This window comes from Phyllobates terribilis, unplaced genomic scaffold (genome assembly GCF_046119375.1).
Source record: "Phyllobates terribilis strain yellow unplaced genomic scaffold, ASM4611937v1 Scaffold_4__5_contigs__length_816908805, whole genome shotgun sequence".
Lineage (NCBI taxonomy): Eukaryota > Metazoa > Chordata > Amphibia > Anura > Dendrobatidae > Phyllobates > Phyllobates terribilis.
The window spans coordinates 420,585,142-420,601,756 of NW_027362764.1; the positions used below are offsets into that span (position 1 = coordinate 420,585,142).

General features: G+C 40.1%; 1 protein-coding gene and 1 long non-coding RNA gene across 2 annotated transcripts in view; one reads left to right on the top strand and one right to left on the bottom strand.

Moving 5' to 3' along the window:
* Nucleotides 1-10,669, bottom strand: part of LOC141265477 (uncharacterized) — a 48,121-nt gene extending 37,452 nt beyond the window's left edge. The window contains exon 1 of the long non-coding RNA XR_012320102.1: nt 10,364-10,669. This is a non-coding gene — a long non-coding RNA (uncharacterized lncRNA). The remainder of the gene's footprint in view (nt 1-10,363) is intronic.
* Nucleotides 1-16,615, top strand: part of MYO10 (myosin X) — a 241,303-nt gene that overhangs the window by 167,920 nt on the left and 56,768 nt on the right. The window lies entirely within an intron of this gene.

A 16,615-nucleotide genomic window follows, 5' to 3' on the forward strand; every position in this document is an offset into this window, starting at 1 on the left:
GTATGGAGCACTATGTGGGCCCATTATACTGTATGAAGGACTATGTGGAGCCCATTATACTGTATGGAGGACTATGTGGGGCCCATTATTCTGTATGAAGGACTATGTGGAGCCCATTATACTGTATGGAGGACTATGTGGAGCCATTATACTGTATGGAGGACTATATGGGGCCATTATTCTGTATGGAGGACTATGTGGGCCCATTATTCTGTATGGAGGACTATGTGGGGCCATTACACTGTATGGAGGACTATGTGGGGCCCATTATACTGTATGGAGGACTATGTGGGGCCATTATTCTGTATGAAGGACTATGTGGGGCCCATTATTCTGTATGAAGGACTATGTAGGGCCATTATTCTGTATGGAGGACTTTGTGGGGCCCACTGTACTGTATGGAGGACTATGTGGGGCCATTATACCACATGGAGGACTATGTGGAGCCCATTATTCTGTATGGAGCACTATGTGGGGTCCATTATCCTGTATGGAGGATTATGTGGGGCCATTATTCTGTATGGAGCACTATGTGGGGCCCATTATTCTGTATTGAGGACTATGTGGGGCCCATTATACAGTATGGAGCACCATGTAGGGCCATTATTCTTTATGGAGGACTATGTGCGGCTAATTATTCTGTATGGAGGACTATGTTGTGCCCCTTATACAGTATGGAGGACTATGTGGGTCCCATTATTCTGTATGAAGGACTATGTGGGGCCTATTGTTCTGTATGGAGGACTATGTGGGGCCCATTATACTTTATGAAGGACTATGTGGGGCCCATTATTCTGTATGGAGGACTATGTGGGGCCCATTATTATGTATGGAGGACTATGTGGGGCCATTATACTGTATGGAGCACTATATGGGGCCCATTATTCTGTATGGAGGACTATGTGGGGCCATTATACTGTATGGAGCACTATATGGGGCCCATTATTCTGAATGGAGGACTATGTGGAGCCCATTACACTGTATGGAGGACTATGTGGGGCCCATTATTCTGTATGGACCACTATGTGGGGCCCATTATTCTATGTGGAGGACTATGTGGGGCCCATTATTCTGTATGGAGGACTATGTGGGGCCACTATTCTATATGGAGCACTATGTGGAGCACATTATTCTGTATGGAGGACTATGGTGGGCCCATTATTCTGTATGGAGGACTATGTGGGGCCCATTATTCTGTATGGAGGACTATGTGGGGCCATTATTCTGTATGGAGGACTATGTCGTGTCCATCATACTGTATGGAGGACTATGTGGGGCCCATTATACTGTATGAAGGACTATGTGGGGCCCATTATGCTGTATGGAGGATTATGTGGGGCCATTATTCTGTATGGAGGACTATGTGGTGTCCATAATACTGTATGGAGGACTGTGTGGGGTCCATTATACTGTATGAAGGACTTTGTGGGGCCCATTATACTGAATGGAGGACTGTGTGGGACCCATTATACTGTATGGAGGACTATGTGGTGCCAATAATACTGTATGGAGGACTTTGTGTGGCCCATAATACTGTGTGGAGGACTTTGTGGGGCCCATTATACTGTAAGGAGAACTTTGTGTTGCCCATTAAACTGTATGGAGGGCTTTATGGGCATCATTGTTGGGGTATTATACTGTGTTGGGGGTCACCAAAATTTGCCAGGAGAGTTGAGGGGGGGTACAGTGGAGTCATCATACCATACTTGTGGAGGATTTCACTGTGGGGGAATCAGACTGTGTTTGACTTTTGTTGGCTTCATACTTTGAGGACAAGTAAAGGGCAATCTAGGGGCTTCAATAGGAGGAAAATTACTCTGAAAGGGATACAAAGTTGTGATATTTTTTTTTCTAATATCAAGGTTGGCTCGCGACTTTGTCCAAGTTTTTCATTTTGGCCCTCTGTGTATTTGAGTTTGACATCTCTGCTCTAAACGATGAACTCTGAAATAGAAAGAGTTAAAACAATTTACTTGTGTATTCAGCAATCTCAGTAACAGCGCTACCTATCTGCACAGTGTGGAAGCTGTAACTCTGTCTCCAGTATGATATTATACTAAGTCATTGTCCCTTGTAATTATAGCCCCATATGCACTATATAAAGCTGATCCTGGCTAGTAGTTGCTGCTTTGTGACTCCCACACGCTGATAGCATCTCTGTGAGCTGTTATGGTCAGTGCCGTGATGTGAGAGTAGTCGGAGATTGGTCGGATATTACTTGTAACATGTATAAAACTATAACTCCACCCAAAATACAGTCCCTCCATTACTAGTTAGAACTGTTTTACCTGTGCAAATCAAGAACACATGAGATTCTTTGGTACAAATACTAATCTGACTATTATTGGAAACTACCACAGTCTCATGCATGAGAATTTAAAGGGATTCAGTCAAAATATATCATCAACGATCCTTCAGATAGGTGTTAATTGTTGATCGATGTCCCACATCAGCAGATCGGGGAATTCCTGACTGCTACTTCATTCATTTTCTATGAGGCTTCCTTGCGGAAACATCTGAACGCAGCGCTCAGCAGCCCTATAATAAATGAATGAATGGAGCAGTGGTCAAGCATACTCACTGACGCTTCATTCAGCCGTTGGACCCCCACTTATCAACAAGCTATCGCTTATCTTACGAATAGGTGATCACTTGTTTTGACTGAACAACCCCTTTAAAGTCCATCTTTACATTATGTCACTCAGTAGTTATATAATCTGTGTATAGTTATTATCCAGCAATGGCAAATCCCTATCTAGTGGCACTTCACACAATAGTGGGTAGATCACCAAAGAGATATTTTACCAGCGCATCCATCATTACACGACATCTGTTAAAGTCATTGGGTGACCCTGATCATGGCAAGTACTCCAGAACTAACACTGCCCTGGCTAACAAAGAGGAAGCCCCGGCGAGTAATACCTTCCATTGAATGGTGCTGATTATTTATTTAAAGATGTTGATTATTGTAAGATAAATATTATTCATCTATTGTATTAGAATCTTAAACCGTTGGTCTAGAATATAATCATATAAATAAATGGATCTATATATATATTTATATATATATATATATATATATACATATGTATGTATATATATATATATATATATATATATATATATATATATATATGCACAGTATATATATATATATATGTATACAGTTAGGTCCATATATATTTGGACAGAGACAACATTTTTCTAATTTTGGTTCTAGACATTACCACAATGAATTTTAAACAAAACAATTCAGATGCAGTTGAAGTTCAGACTTTCAGCTTTCATTTGAGGGTATCCACATTAAAATTGGATGAAGGGTTTATAAGTTTCAGCTCCTTAACATGTGCCATCCTGTTTTTAAAGGGACCAAAATTAATTGGACAGATTAAATAATTGTAAATAAAATGTTCATTTCTAGTACTTGGTTGAAAACCCTTTGTTGGCAATGACTGCCTGAAGTCTTGAACTCATGGACATCACCAGACGCTGTGTTTCCTCCTTTTTGATGCTCTGCCAGGCCTTCACTGCGGTGGTTTTCAGTTGCTGTCTGTTTTGTTTAAAATTCATTGTGGTAATGTCTAGAACCAAAATTAGAAAAATGTTGTCTCTGTCCAAATATTTATGGACCTAACTGTATATATATATATATATATGTGTGTGTGTTTTCCCAGAAGCATTATCTCCAGGGAACAAGAACTGGCTAATTTATTGTCCATCGGCACAGTACAGAGCAGGGGGCGCTACCTGTAGCACATCATGGCACAGTCCTGTGCCCGGCTCTATCTGCATTAAATCATAATCTGCCACTTGTGATCCGCAGTGTGCCGACAGGTTTTGCATCACGTTGTATAGAATAAATCCTAAAGCAGGTTCTGATGTTTCGAGATCTAGCAGATTGTATTTAGCTGGTGCACTAGCAGGTGCTGTATAATATGGCCTCTGGCCTTCATTTGCCACAGTTACACCTTTATTAGTTGTCCTGTCTGCACATCAGAACCTATAGTTAATGTATTTTATATGTAAAAATGACCTGCAAGGTAACACAGAAAACCACCAGCTTTAATGCTATGGACGCTTTTTGTGATACTTAAATAACATATTGGGGAACTACTTGAATTACAATTGCTTAATGCCTGTTATTTTATAGAACATACACAGTACAGACCAAAAGTTTGGACACACCTCATTTAAAGATTTTTCTGTATTTTCATGACTATGAAAATTGTACATTCACACTGAAGGCATCAAAACTATGAATTAACACATGTGGAATTATATACTTAACAAAAAAGTGTGAAACAACTGAAAATATGTCTTATATTCTAGGTTCTTCAAAGTAGCCACCTTTTGCTTTGATGACTGCTTTGCACACTCTTGGCATTCTCTTGATGAGCTTCAAGAGGTAGTCACCGGAAATGGTCTTCCAACAATCTTGAAGGAGTTCCCAGAGATGCTTAGCACTTGTTGGCCCTTTTGTCTTCACTCTGCGGTCCAGCTCACCCCAAACCATCTCGATTGGGTTCAGGTCTGGTGACTGTGGAGGCCAGGTCATCTGGCGTAGCACCCCATCACTCTCCTTCTTGGTCAAATAGCCCTTACACAGCCTGGAGGTGTGTTTGGGGTCATTGTCCTGCTGAAAAATAAATGATGGTCCAACTAAATGCAAACCGGATGGAATAGCATGCCTCTGCAAGATGCTGTGGTAGCCATGCTGGTTCAGTATGCCTTCAATTTTGAATAAATCCCCAACAGTGTCACCAGCAAAGCAACTCCACACCATCACACCTCCTCCTCCATGCTTCACGGTGGGAACCAGGCATGTAGAGTCCATCCGTTCACCTTTTCTGCATCGCACAAAGACACGGTGGTTGGAACCAAAGTTCTCAAATTTGGACTCATCAGACCAAAGCACAGATTTCCACTGGTCTAATGTCCATTCCTTGTGTTATTTAGCCCAAACAAGTCTCTTCTGCTTGTTGCCTGTCCTTAGCAGTGGTTTCCTAGCAGCTATTTTACCATGAAGGCCTGCTGCACAAAGTCTCCTCTTAACAGTTGTTGAAGAGATGTGTCTGCTGCTCGAACTCTGTGTGGCATTGACCTGGTCTCTAATCTGAGCTGCTGTTAACCTGCGATTTCTGAGGCTGGTGACTCGGATAAACTTATCCTCAGAAGCAGAGGTGACTCTTGGTCTTCCTTTCCTGGGGCGGTTCTCATGTGAGCCAGTTTCTTTGTAGCGCTTGATGGTTTTTGCAACTGCACTTGGGGACACCTTCAAAGTTTTCCCAATTTTTCGCACTGACTGACCTTCATTTCTTAAAGTAATGATGGCCACTCATTTTTCTTTACTTAGCTGCTTTTTTCTTGCCATAATACAAATTCTAACAGTCTATTCAGTAGGACTATCAGCTGTGTATTCACCAGACTTCTGTACAACACAACTGATGGTCCCAACCCCATTTATAAGGCAAGAAATCCCACTTATTAAACCTGACAGGGCACACCTGTGAAGTGAAAACCATTTCCGGTGACTACCTCTTGAAGCTCATCAAGAGAATGCCAAGAGTGTGCAAAGCAGTCATCAAAGCAAAAGGTGGCTACTTTGAAAAACCTAGAATATAAGACATATTTTCAGTTGTTTCACACTTTTTTGCTAAGTATATAATTCCACATGTGTTAATTCATAGTTTTGATGCCTTCAGTGTGAATGTACAATTTTCATAGTCATGAAAATACAGAAAAATCTTTAAATGAGAAGGTGTGTCCAAACTTTTGGTCTGTACTGTACATTGAGGAACTGTGATTGATGCAGTTTATTTAAAATGAAGACTAAACCTACATTTAAGTATAAAGGTGGGCTAATTTGCTCTACTTGTAGTTTTAGGGATTACTTCATGTATTAGGGATTACGTATTTGTTCTTGTTTTTTAACTTTGTACACCTGCCAGCTGGGGGTCATGTTCCTTTTCCTTCCATACAGACCGCAATGCTTTAATTACTACATAAATCTTTCTAATTCACCAAAATCCCACACGCATTCACATTGCCAGTCTCCTTCCGCCCCCAGAGTCTTGTTTTTAATCTGAAAGACTAAGTACCTTGAGTTATAAAATCTTACAGAGGCATTCCTGACATACTTTAATACTATTGCCTGTTTGTGTATCTTTTGTATGCCTCTTGTGTCTCATCAGGCATGTCACCTTTCTTCTGCGTGGTGACAAGGTGCGGGTCTAAGAGGTGTCAATTATTTCATCCAAAGACTGAAATAAAGTGATTGATCATGCTCTTTATAATATTCATTATTTAATATTAGTGAACTGGGTTTAAACTATATATTTTGATAACACATATTCTTTTTGCTTAAATAACACTTTACTATTTTGCTGAGAACCGTAGAGTACCTCCTTTACCTAGGGCCATCAGTGGACTTCTGACCCCTGTCTGGGCATATGTTTGGATTGCCACTAGGAGATTCTCTTTAATCTTCATGCTCTACTAAAACAATAGAGAGAGGGCATACTATATAGAAACTGTCATGTGTGTATTACCCTCCCTAGAAGGGTATACTGTGTAGCTCTGCTGCCTGCACCCCTGCATGGTGTTCCCTTTCCTCTTCATGCAGGGGCGCCGGCTTACTCACTGTCCCCGTCCTCAATGTGCTCCCCGTCATGCTTCCTCCTCTCTGCTGTGCACGCTGCACTGTGTGCCAGAGGTGCGCCTAGTGCGCACGCGCACTCCCCTGCTCTTAAAGGGGCAGTGCGTGCATTTGGTAAATGCCCCCAGCTAACAGCTGGGAGGCAATTAGTTAAAGTCTTTCACCTGCAAGGTGTATCCCTGCCAATAGCTGGGAGACATCTTCTGTAAAAGGCATTCTCCCCAATAGGAAGGTGCCTGGGCAACCACTATAGTTATGTTATGTGGTTTGGTAATCAACTGTATGTTGCCAGGTCCACCATCCCTAGTCTGTGAAAGTAATTCCTGTATCATGTTTCCTGTTAGTCCAGTATACTTTGTCCATGTTCCTGTGTCCGCCTTGATGGTGTCTGTATCCTGAAACCGCATCAGCGGTACCTGTCTGCTACCCTGGGGGCTCAGTGCCCAGGCCTGAACCCTGAACCTGTAACCGCGTCCACGTTATCTGTACCCCATGGTCACATAGGTGGTACCAGAACTGTTACCCTAGACCAGTGAGTCTGAACCTGTCCCAGTGGCCGTCCTGTCTGCACAGTCTTAACTTGTCCCAGCCGCCATCCTGTCTGCTCAGTCTGAACCTGTCTCAGTGGCCGTCCTGTCTGCACAGTCTGAACCTGTCCCAGTGGCCGTCCTGACTGCACAGTCTGAACCTGTCCCAGTGGCCGTCCTATCTACACTGTCTGACCCTGTCCCAGTGGTCGTCCTGTCTGCTCAGTCTGAACCTGTCCCAGTGGCTGTCCTGTCTGAACTTGTCCCAAGTGGCTGTCCTGCCCTGCTGAGGGTCTGAGTTAACGTCTCTGCCCGTTGGGGTCAGCAGCTACTGCCGGACGCCGCCCTGCAGTAGCACCTGGCTGCTACTTGCCACACAAGCCTGACCTCACCATTAGAGGCTTCAGAGAACACCAAGGTAGCTGCTTAGTCACGCTCCTCCAGGGTAAGTCCGGTCTGTGGCACTGTGGGTCCACGAACCACTTGCTCCTCCTAGAAGCGTAACCTACTGCCTTTATCAAGTTTCACGACAGGGCATAATTCTTTCACATGGAACCACAAAGGCATATACGTTTTCCCAGGATAATCAGAGGCTATACCACTTTTACCTATAACTACTAGAGCACATACTACCCTTACCTAGAACCATTAGGGGGCATCATGCCACTGGTAAGATGTACAGCTGCCTTTATTTCTTAGTTTACATTTTGATCAGAATTATGTAATCCCACCCACCGACAAGGTGACCTCACTTGGATGGGACCCTAAATTCTGCAAACTTACCATTGCATCTGCCTAGGTCTCTAATAAACTGGGTAGAACATGACCCAGGTATATGTTTTAGTTACAACCAGAATGTCCTGAGACGTTTTCTCTGGTTCCAGGTCCTTTACTTATTGCATCTAGAATGCTGAAAAATGTTTCCACTACCTAAAATACCATCGTCTGCTCATTTAAAGCTGACCTGTCAGGGAAAAATATATATATTTACATACAGACATAGTGATACTCTGCAGATAAATGCCATTGTAAGACTTTTCAGCTGTATAACTGGAAGAGCGGCTACAGGTAGAAAATGAAATTTTATTCTTCCTGTCATTCCAGTCATTGGACGGCACTAATGGGAAGTTATCAGTTGCCGCTCAGCACACAGTGAGCTTGCTAAAATCACTCCCCGACACATTGATTGACATCCTGCTCTGCACACGCTGCAGAGCAAACTGTCAGTCAAGGAGAAGGGGCGAGTGATTACAGCGATACAGACCCCAATGTCTCCCTGGTGAGGGAGAATATAACTACATATCCTCCTTGTAGCCACTCTTCCAGTTAGACAGCTAAACATGATTAAAACATTATTTATCTGGAGATTACAACTTTGTGTGGTCGGAACTGCCCTAGTGCCACCCAATGACTGCAAGTGAGCGGCTGCAGGGAGAATAAAACTATAATTCTCCCTGCAGCCGACCATCCAGTTAGACAACTGCATATCTTTGAAACGGCATCTACCTGCAGATTAGCACTATGGTTGAAGGTTAATACTGTTTGTTTGTTTTTTAAAGACAGGTTCCCTTTAATCCCTCAAAGAGAGGGCAATTTTTCATTTTTGCACTTTCATTTTTTTCTCACCTTTTTCCAAGAGCCATGAGTTTTTTATTTTTCTGTTAGCATAGCCTTATGAGAGCTTGTTTTATCCAGGACATTTTGTAGTTTTGAATTACATCATTCATTTTACTACATTATGTATTGAAAAACAGGTAAAAAAATGTAAGATGCTGTGAAATTGTAAAAATGACTGCAATTACTTTTTGCTTCTGTTTTTTCACTGCCACCGGGATGTAAAATGACCTGGCAGCTTGATTCACCAGGACAGAATTATTACAGCAATTCTAAATGTGCATGTTTTTTGTATTGTTACTTATCGTTTTTATTAATACTGATTTGGGATATAAATTACATTTTGATTGCTTTTTATTGCATTTTTTTAGTGAGGAGTGATGACCGTAAAACCACAATTCTGGCATTTTAAGTTGTTTTCTCTTCATGGCATTTATCATACGGGTTAATTTGTTTTATATTTTGATAGATGAGACTTTTACCTATATTGAAATACTAAATATTTTTATATTTCTTTATTTTTAATGGGGGGGAAGGGGAGTGATTTGAATTTTTAAAATTTGATATATTTTTTTTTTATATATTTTTAGAAAGTATTTTTTTATTTTTTTAGTTCCCTTAGGGGACTTGAACTTTTAATCGTCTGATCACTTAGACCTTCTTCACATGTTTCCAGTACGTGTCGTATCCGTTGTTTTCACAGCTCCCACATGTACGCAATATATAACCTACGGGACTGCTCACATATCTGTGTTTTTTCCTGCAGCACAGATGACAAGGGCCAATACAATTCTATGGGTTCGTGAAAAGCACGTACAGCACACGGATGGCGTCAGTGTACAGTCCGTGTGCTGTTTGTGTTTATAGGAGAAGCTTTATTATTTATTTCTTTATCCATACCAGAAAATCTCACTAAACGAAAAAAATACTTGTTCTTGTTGTAATAAAATACCTGATAATCCTTATTCTATACTATTTAACCAAGACACTGCAGGTAAAGTATATAAGATCTAAGACAAATGATTTATACAAGATATTTCATGTTTTATTACTCTTAGTATTTTTGCCATTAGGTGGCACTGTTTTATTGCTGGCTACAAACCAGCAAAATCCCAGCTGTATTTTCTGTACATGACTTCAGGTTGACAAAAACTGACCCCCAACCATGACGTGTCCTCATTCCCAACTGCCGGTATGTGATGTGTAGGTGCAGATATAAAGGAGGAATGGAAAGATCTGCTCGGCTATTTTACTGGTCACTTGTATCATCAAATACTCAGTCACCATTACTATGAAAGGTCACTTTATGTGTAAAGCAGCTGCATCCTTTTATAGATCCCTTACAATGTCTCTTTGGGATAGATTCCAGACGTCTGTATTCCTAACAGAATACTATAAGAGCTTCTTAAGTCAGAACATAGCAAATTGCACAAATAGAAATCTGAACAGCATGTACTGTATGAATGTGGCTCTAAGAAAATAAACCTAGCACAGTGATTAGCATGGGGAAGTGTTTCTTTAATTTTCAATAAATGTAGGTCAATCAATGATGTTTAATTATAATTACCTGCAGTTAGTGTTAGCGTCTGAGCAATTATCTGCCACAATGCTCTGTACAGCCGGGCATCTTACTGCGGCCCCAACTCTTCCTTCTTCACCTTTGTTCATGTTCCATCATTTGACTTTGTGTAAACTCAAGCTGTGTCCTTTGTGGCCTCTTTCTGTGTGAGTGGGGCGTTCTTTTATGTCACATATCCCTTTCACAGTGGAGTAGCTTGTTTGTCACTTCTCCATTTAGAAAATAGGACAGTGCTTCTTTATGTAGATACAGGGACACTTTCTCTTTCTGTTACATGGTTCTTGCAAATGTAAAGTCTCTCTGTGAATAGACAGGCATTCTTTATTAAATATACACTATATATATATATATAGTACAGACCAAAAGTTTGGACACACCTTCTCATTTAAATATTTTTCTGTATTTTCACGACTATGAAAATTGTACATTCACACTGAAGGCATCAAAACTATGAATTAACACATGTGGAATTATATACTTAACAAAAAAGTGTGAAACAACTGAAAATATCTCATATTCTAGGTTCTTCAAAGTAGCCACCTTTTGCTTTGATGACTGCTTTGCACACTCTTGGCATACTTTTATTTATCAAATGAGTTGCAAAATGAATAGATTATATAATCCAGACATTGACAAGGTTAGAAATAATGATTTTTATTTGAAAGAATAATTTTCTCCTTCATACTTTGCTTTTGTGACAGAATGCTCCCTTTCCCTTTGCAGCAATTACAGCATTGCAGACCTTTGGCATTCTAGCTGTTAATTTGCTGAGGTAATCTTGAGAAATTTCCCCCCATGCTTCCTGAAGCCCCTCCCACAAGATGGATTGGCTTGATGGGCACTTTTTGCGGACCATGCGGTCAAGCTGCTCCCACAACAGCTCAATGGGGTTCAGATCTGGTGACTGCGCTGGCCACTCCATTACAGATAGAATACCAGCTGCCTGCTTCTTCCTTAAATAGGTCATGCATAATTTGGAGGTGTGCTTTGGGTCATTGTCCTGTTGTAGGATGAAATTGGCTCCAATCAAGCGCTGTCCACAGGGTATGACATGGCGTTGCAAAATGGAGTGATAGCCTTCCTTATTCAAAATCCCATTTACCTTGTACATATATCCCACTTTATCAGCACCAAAGCAACCCCAGACCATGACATTACCTCCACCATGCTTGACAGATGGTGTCAGGCACTCTTCCAGCATCTTTTCAGTTGTTTTGATTCTCACAAATGTTCTTCTGTGTGATGCAAACACCTCAAACTCTGATTCGTCTGTCCATAAAACTTTTTTCCAATCTTCCTCTGTCCAATATCTGGGTTCTTTTGCCCATATTAATCTTTTCTTTTAATTAGCCGATCTCAGATATGGCTCTTTCTTTGCCTCTTTGCCTTGAAGGCCAGCATCCCGGAGTTGCCTCTTCACTGTAGACTTTGACACTGGCGTTTTGCGTGTACTATTTAATTAAGCTGCCAGTTGACGAGCTATGAGGTGTCGATTTCTCAAACTAGAGTCTCTAATGTACTTGTCTTGTTGCTCAGTTGTGCAGCGGGGCCTCCCACTTCTCTTTCTACTCTGGTTAGAGCCTGTTTGTGCTCTCCTCTGAAGGGTACACACCGTTGTAGGAAATCTTCAGTTTCTTGGCAATTACTCGCATGGAATAGACTGTCCAGTTTCACATGAAAGTTTTCTTTTTCTGGCCATTTTGAGAGTTTCATAGAACAAACAAATGTAATGCTCCAGATTCTCAACCAGCTCAAAGGAAGGTCAATTTTATAGCTTCTCAAATCAGCCAAACTGTTTTCAGCTGGGATAACATAGTTGTGCAAGGGTTTTCTAAACATCCATTAGCCTTCTTACACAGTTAGCAAACACAATGTACCATTAACACACTGGAGTGGTGGTTGTTGGAAATGGGCCTCTATACACCTACTTAGATATTGCAATGAAAACAAGACGTTTGCAGCTAGAATAGTCATTTACCACATTAACAGTATATAGAGTGTATTTCTGATTCATTGGATATTAGCTTCATTGAATAAAAATGTGCTTTTCTTTAAAAAATAATGAAATTTTTAAATGACCCCAAACTTTTGAACGGTAGTGTACATTTTATATATTAGTACCAGTACACACACACATATATATATATATATATATATATATATATATATATATATTATAGTGGATGATCATTTGATAACAATAGTATTATTTTTATTTAACACTGTACTGTAGCTAGGTTAGATTGATGGGAATGGGATAGATAGATAGATAGATAGATAGATAGATAGATAGATAGATAGATAGAGATAGTATACATTATATTCAAAATCCAGCAGCACTCCACCAATAAGTGAAAAAAAAGGTGCCTTTATAAATGCATATCCAACAGCAACATTTCAGTTTGCCTTGGAACCAGTCATAAGGTGTAAATAAATGGCTCTATATAGTATATCACAGACATCAGTTCATAAACAGTGATTAATCAATATTGGCATTAATAAAGCATAAAGTACACAGAGTATATATATATATATATATATATATATATATATATATATATATATATACATATATATACATATATATACATATATATATATATACATACACGTTTCAAGTCAATATGATAGTTAATAAAAGACATAATCATGTGAATTGAATAATTAACAGCAGGTGTGTGCATACATTATGATTATAATTATGGGACACGCCTCTTGGAAAATCCATGCTCCTATATCACAGTTAAACACCAGGGTGGTGTATAACCATCAAATACAAGCATTTTCTATAGATGGATAGTGTATAGACGTTGATCCATTCCTGATACGGATTGCGTTCTGCAGAATTCGGAAGAGCAATAACATTTATATATTCACTGAAAAGACTGACAACAACTTGGTGCACAAAACGTCTTCTATCGCGGACTCCTCTTGGGACCTCCCTGAAAAAAGGCCTTAAAAGACGGCAAAAGAATGAGCATATGCATTGCAATGTCAAGACTAATGTTGAGCGAATTTGTTTGGCATTTCAAATTTGGGTTCGTGTTCGGGGTTCCAGCTTGTTCGCGCCAAAAAATCGGCTCCACCCACGAACATCCCTGATTTGCCACGCTGTCACGCAGATAACATCAGCTCACGAACACGAACCCGAATTTGAAATGCCGAACAAATTCACTCAACACTAGTCAAGACGACTTTTTAAACTTCTTTTAACTTCTTCAGGCTTTGAAAGCCATGGAGTGGTTATAAGAAATGACCAGTCCATTTTCCTGGCAGCTACCACTTGGGAGCCGCTCACTATCTTACTACATAAAGAGCTTAATGTTGAGGTAAGTCCGAGAAAAACAGTTGTAGCGATGACTCTGTTGTTGTAGATGACGACGATGAAAGAGAACATTTTCCTATTGAATTTTTAAATAGCTTAACCCCATCAGGCATGCCAAGTCATTGCCTTAGACTTAAAGTGGGCAGCATTATTATGTTGTTGAGAAATTTGAATACAAAACGAGGACACTGCAATGGTACACGATTAGTTGTAGCATCATAGTAACATAGTAACATAGTTTTTAAGGTTGAAGGAAGACTAAGTCCATCTAGTTCAACCCATAGCCTAACATGTTGATCCAGAGGAAGGCAAAAAAAAACATGTGGCAAACACTAAGCTCCACATTGGGGAAAAAAATTCCTTCCCGATTCCATACGACAATCAGACTAGTTCCCTGGATCAACGCGCTATCAAGGAATCTAGTATATATAACCTGTAAAATTATACTTTTCAAGAAAGGCATCCATGCCCTTCTTAAATTTTAACAGTGAATCACTCATTACAACATCATGCAGCTGAGAGTTCCATAGTCTCACTGTTCTTACAGTAAAGAATCTGTAATTATGATTAAACCTTCTTTCCTCCAGACGTAGAAGATGACCCCTTGTCCCAGTCTATGGCCTCAGAGTAAAAAGATCAGTAGAAAGGTCTTTGTACTGTCCCCTCATATACTTGTACATAGTAATAAGATCACCTCTAAGCCTTCGTTTTTCCACAGTAAATAACCCCAAGTGTAATAACCTGTCTTGGTATTGCAGACCCCCCAGTCCTCTAATAACCTTGGTCGCTCTTCTCTGCACCCGCTCTAGTTCAGCTATGTCTTTCTTATACACCGGAGACCAGAACTGTATACAGTATTCTAAGTGTGGTCGCACTAATGACTTGTATAGAGGTAAAATTATGTTCTCCTCATAAGCATCTATGCCTCTTTTAATGCATCCCATTATTTTATTTGCCTTTGCAGCAGCTGCCTGACACTGGCCACTAAACGTGAGCTTGTCGTCCACCAATACACCCAGGTCTTTTTCAGTTACAGTTTTTCCCAGTGTTTTACAATTAAGCATATAATTATACATTTTATTTCCTCTGCCCAAGTGCATTACCTTACATTTATCCCCATTAAAGCTCATTTGCCATTTATCAGCCCAAGCTTCTAGTTTACATAGATCCTCCTGTAATATAAAATTGTCCTCCTCTGTATAGATTACCCTGCAGAGTTTAGTGTCATCTGCAAATATTGAAATATTTCTCTGTATACCCCTTACAAGGTCATTAATAAATATGTTAAAAAGAAGGGGGCCCAATACTGACCCCTGTAGTACCCCACTGTTAACTGAGACCCAGTCTGAGTGTTTTCCCTTAATAACCACCCTTTTGTTTCCCATCACTGAGCAAATTCTTAACCCACATACATATATTTTCCCCTATCCCCATTGTTCTCATTTTATGTATTAATCTTTTGTGTGGAACCGTATCAAAAGCTTTTGAAAAGTCCATATACACAACATCCACTGACTTTTCCTTGGCCCAGTCCAGAACTTGCCTCCTCATAAAAACTGATCAGATTAGTTTGACAGGAACGGTCCCTCGTAAACCCATGTTGATATTGGGTCATGAGGTTATTCTTCTTCAGATACTCTAGTATAGCATCTGTTAAGAAACCCTCCAGGATTTTACCCCCAGTGGAGGTTAAGCTTACTGGCCTATAATTTCCAAGTTCAGTTTTTGTCCCCTTTTTGAATATTGGCACCACATTTGCTATACGCCAGTCCTGTGGTACAGACCCTGTTATTATGGAATCTTTAAAGATTAAAAATAATGGTCTATCTATGACGTTACTTAATTCCTGCAGTACTCGCGGGTGTATCCCATCCAGGCCCGGGGATTTGTCAACTTTAATGATTTTTAGACGCTGCCGTACTTCCTGCTGGGTTAAGCAAATGACATTTAATGGAGAATTTTTGTTATCACTAATCATGTTTTCTGTCATGCGATTTTCTTGTGTAAATACGGTTGAAAAAAAATCATTTAGCATATTGGCTTTTTCGTCATCCTCATCCACCATTTCACCCAGACTATTTTTAAGGGGGCCAATACTATAATTTTTTAGTTTTTTACTATTTATGTAGTTAAAGAATATTTTGGGGTTATTTTTACTTTCTCTGGCAATGATTCTCTCTGCCTCAATCTTTGCTGCCTTGATTTGGTTTTTACAGAATTTATTTAATTTTCTATTTTTATTTAATGCCTCATCACTACCTACTTGCTTTAGTTCTCTAAATGCTTTCTTTTTGTCACTTATTGCGCCCCTTACAGCTCTATTTAGCCATAGTGGTTTCCTCCTATTTCTAGCATGTTTATTCCCATAGGGTGTATATTGTGCACAGGTCCTATTCAGGATGCTAATAAATGTCTCCCATTTGCTTTGTGTAGCTTTATGTCTCAGGATATCGTCCCAGTTTATTGCACTACGATCATATCTCAACCGTTGGAAATTTGCCTTTCTGAAGTTTAGTGTCCTTGTAACCCCTCTACTACACATCTTATTAAAGGTTACATGAAAACTTATTATTTTGTGATCACTATTACCCAAGTGACCCCCAACTCGTAGATTTGATATGTGGTCTGGCCTATTGGTTAATATTAGGTCTAGCTGTGCCCCCCTTCTTGTTGGGTCCTGAACCGGTTGTGAAAGGTAATTGTCTCTCGTAGTTGTCAAAAACCTATTACCTTTGCTTGAACTACAGGTTTCTGTCCCCCAATGTATTTCAGGGTAGTTGAAGTCCCCCATAATAATGACTTCTCCTTGAGTCGCTGCTTCATCTATTTGCTTTACGAGGATATTCTCCGCTGCTTCCATTTTTTTTGGAGACACCATGTCATAATTATTTTCCAACAAAATTAATTCTAATTCC